Source organism: Prionailurus bengalensis, chromosome C1 (genome assembly GCF_016509475.1).
Source record: "Prionailurus bengalensis isolate Pbe53 chromosome C1, Fcat_Pben_1.1_paternal_pri, whole genome shotgun sequence".
NCBI classification, from domain to species: domain Eukaryota; kingdom Metazoa; phylum Chordata; class Mammalia; order Carnivora; family Felidae; genus Prionailurus; species Prionailurus bengalensis.
This window is the reverse complement of record NC_057345.1, coordinates 22,782,241-22,785,688: the sequence shown is the minus strand read 5'-3', so window position 1 is coordinate 22,785,688 and position 3,448 is coordinate 22,782,241. Positions and strand designations below refer to the sequence as shown.

At 56.7% G+C, this 3,448-nt stretch overlaps 1 long non-coding RNA gene across 1 annotated transcript; it reads left to right on the top strand.

The window, feature by feature from the left end:
* Positions 1–539: 539 nt before the first annotated feature.
* Positions 540–2,441, top strand: LOC122479565. Its single transcript, XR_006296362.1, has 2 exons — positions 540–697; positions 1,315–2,441. It is a non-coding gene; the product is annotated as an uncharacterized LOC122479565 (long non-coding RNA).
* The last annotated feature ends 1,007 nt before the right edge of the window (positions 2,442–3,448 follow it).

The following is a 3,448-nucleotide window of genomic DNA, read 5'->3' as shown; positions in this document are numbered from 1 at the left end:
AGTACAGGTCCTGTCCCCTCCCCACCCCAGTGAGACCCAGACCCCTCGTGACGAGCCCTTATGGCAAGACAGCCAGGATTTATCGTCGTCAGTGCCTCCCTTACAGAGGGGATGTGAGGCTGGAGGCAGCACGTTCAAGGACAAAGAGGATGAACTGGGCAGCAGACCCCCTTGGCTTTGAATTCTGCCTCCATCATTTGTTGGTTGGGAAGAACTCCCAGCCTCCAATCACACACACACACACACACACACACACACACACACCCCGCAGTGTCTGACACAGGACTCACTGAACGAGCCCACCCTCCCCGGAAGCCATTCCAATTTGATGTTTAGCATGTCGCCTGTTTTCTTCAAACCACGTGCATTGCTTGCCGATAGCTGGCCCAAAGCTGACTTGGCCTCTGAACTCCTGGTCCAGCGCCTGCCACAAAGCAGGTGCCCATGAGACGTAGGCGGGAGCAGCAGAACACGGTAGAATTCTCTGAACACTCCGTGTGCGTGTGTTCTGTTCCTCAGCAACACCGTGCACGCCCCACACCTCCTTGCTCCGCCTTCCACGTCCCTCATCCCCACCATGTTTGTCGTTACCACTTGGGGTTTTCCTGGTTTCACTTGAGTGATTTCCCGAAGCGGATTCTCCATTTCGCTGGTGGACGTCGTTCCAGTTCTGATGGATCTTCTGGCTGGTTGTCAGGTGACATTCACCTCTGCAAGGCCTTCTTTTGTCCCATCTGTCTCCAAAGAGGGACGGCCGCTCATTACTCTTCTCTTCTCTCACCCGGTGACCTCCATTGATAATTGGCTTTGAACCTCGATGCTTTCGGTTCTGGTTTCAGCTTTGCTTGGGTAGTTTCTCACCCCGCCCCGGGTCTCGGGTAATCCCTCATAACGGGTGATTTCTTCTCTCTTTTGCTTGTGTCCCATTTGTCTTGTTAGCAGGGAGGCACTTGCTATGCGGGGCTCCTGTGTGACCGGTCGCCACTCCGGTGGGGCAGCCATCTATGGTGGGGGGGGGGGAGGGGAGGGAGCTGAGTTGTCTTTAAGTTCGATTTGGGTTCATTGCCTCAGACACCTGCAGAGCAAAGGCATTATTTCCCATGCCCTGGAGGCCTGTCTCCACTTCCAGGGCAAGGAGGGGGTTGTGTTCCCGGAAAACCCAGTAGGTCTCCAGGTCAGGCGTCTTTCCCAGGGGACCAGGAGTGGAGAGTGTCATTGGCTTGCCAGCCTGCTGCTGGGTCGGCTCATCACCCCGCCATGCTGACCTGCAGAACTGAGTCTCGTGAACTCACCTGTCCTCTCTCTGATCAAAAGGTCACCGCCAGCTCTTCAAGGACCGTGGAGGTGAGGTTTCGCCTTTCCTGACTAGAGCTCAATGATTCCGTCCCGTGAGTGGATAAGACCCGAAGCGGTGCGGTCACCTCTTACTCCATGTCCCCACCCCACCCCCAACCCTGGGGGCTCCTCTCTCAGCCCAGGCCCAGGGCCTGACCCCTGTCATCTCCTGGCTTGCGCCTCCGGGGCCCACGGCACCATCGTTCTCTCCTGCATCACAGTAATGGTAGACCCCTCCCCTGCCTGGTTCCCTTGCTCCCCCCTCACCCATGCGTTCTTCTTGACCCTGCGAGCGGGGCGAGCCTGTGAGGATGGGAGGCCCACATCCTGCTGTGGCTCCCCATTGCACTCAGTGTGGAGCCCATAGGTGCACAGTGGCCCGTGGACTGTACCCCCACCATGGCCTCTGAAGCAGTCCCTCTGCCTGGCTCTCTGCACTGGCTGTTCCACCGCCTGGAATGTTCTTCCCCAGCGTCTGCCTGGCCACCTTCCTGACCTCCTTCACGTCTGCCATCCACTGTCCCCGTGTTCGTTTGCTAGGGCTGCATGCCAGCACCACACCGGGTGGCTCAAGCAACAGCCGTTTACCATCTCCCAGGCCTGGAGGCTGCAAGTCCGAGGTCAAGGTGCTGCTTGACTTGGCTCCTTGTGAGGCTGTGAGGAGAATCTGTCTCAGCCTCTTCCATCTCCTGGCAGGCTCCTGGCCACCTTTGGCGTCCTTTGGCTTGTAATGAATCACCCCCATAGCTGCCTTCAGCTTCGCACGGCACTCGCCCTGCAGGTGTCTGTCCCGGGATCGCCCTTTAGCTGAGGACACCGGTCATTCCGGACGGAAGCCCATTCTGAGGACCTCATTTTAACTTGATGACCGCAGCAACAACCCTCCCTCCAAATAAGGTCACGTTCTGAGGTGCTGGGGGTTAGCCCTTCAGCATGAATATGGCTTTGGGGGAGACACAGTTTAATCTGGAGCAGTCAGCCTGTCAACGAGGCACAGATTTTCCTCCCAATCTAAAACTGCCCCACTGGCCTTAACCTTCTGATCCCCAACCACTCAGCCTTTGGTTCTACTTGTATCATGAAAGATAGGTTTGTCGTTGTTTTTTTCCCTCCAGATTTTCATTGGTTTTTTTTTTTGGTTTTTTTTTTTTTTTTTTTTGCTGTTTTCAGTGAGTTTCCATCCTAAATCAAACCAGAACAAACATTACCCATGTCTCTGGGGGCCATCTTCCCCGGCCCGGTGCCCCTCACATCGCCCGTCCTGTGCTGGCCTCATCCCTCCACCCCGTGCCTGGCCCAGCCCGTATGGACTCAGTGGGTGCATGGGTTCAGCACAGGTGGCCCTGGCCACGGGTCCAACGTGGGAAGAGCAGTGCCTTCAAAGCTGACAGAGGCCACTCATGGGCACCGATGACCCCCAACTTCAGCCCAAATGCAGGGGCACCCACCTTCCACTCGGTCAGCCTTGCCGAGCTCTCTTTCCTCCTTCAACAATGCGACCAATATGCCTTATGAAAATACCTTTATTCTCGGCTGGGGCGTGAGAGGCAGAGTTTCCCCACTGCCATCAACTCTATTTTGAAATCCGTCCAGCCTCCGGGGGTCAGTGTCCAGCTGGAAGGACAATTATTATCACGGAGAACCTGGGTCCCAATGCGCCGGCAATGTCTTCTCTCCTGCGCGCGGAACGAGGTCTCCCCTCCGGCTTTGCTGGGGCCTGGCCGCCCCTTTGAGTCATTATTGATTGATGTCCTGTTGGTCCCCCCCGGTTGCACTCACGGTGGCAGGGGTGAGGCTCTGGTTCTGTGTGAGGAGCCATGGTGCACAGGGAGGGAGGCATGCCTACGCCTCAGTCCCCGGAGAACATGGGAGGAAGGGAGATGTCAAACAGTAGACATGATAGAGATCCTACTCAAGGCCTCCCTTCTCCATCCCCAGATCAGCACGTCCCAAATGCCCCCCGAATTGTTCACCTCCACCATTGCCAGCCTGGAGAGCCTCCACTCAGCCCTCTCACTGGCTCCCGGCTTCCTCCCTGCCCCCAGAGTCTGCTATTTTCTCTGTTCAGCAGCCCAGTGATCAGACCATCTTCCTCCCCCATGAGAACACTGCA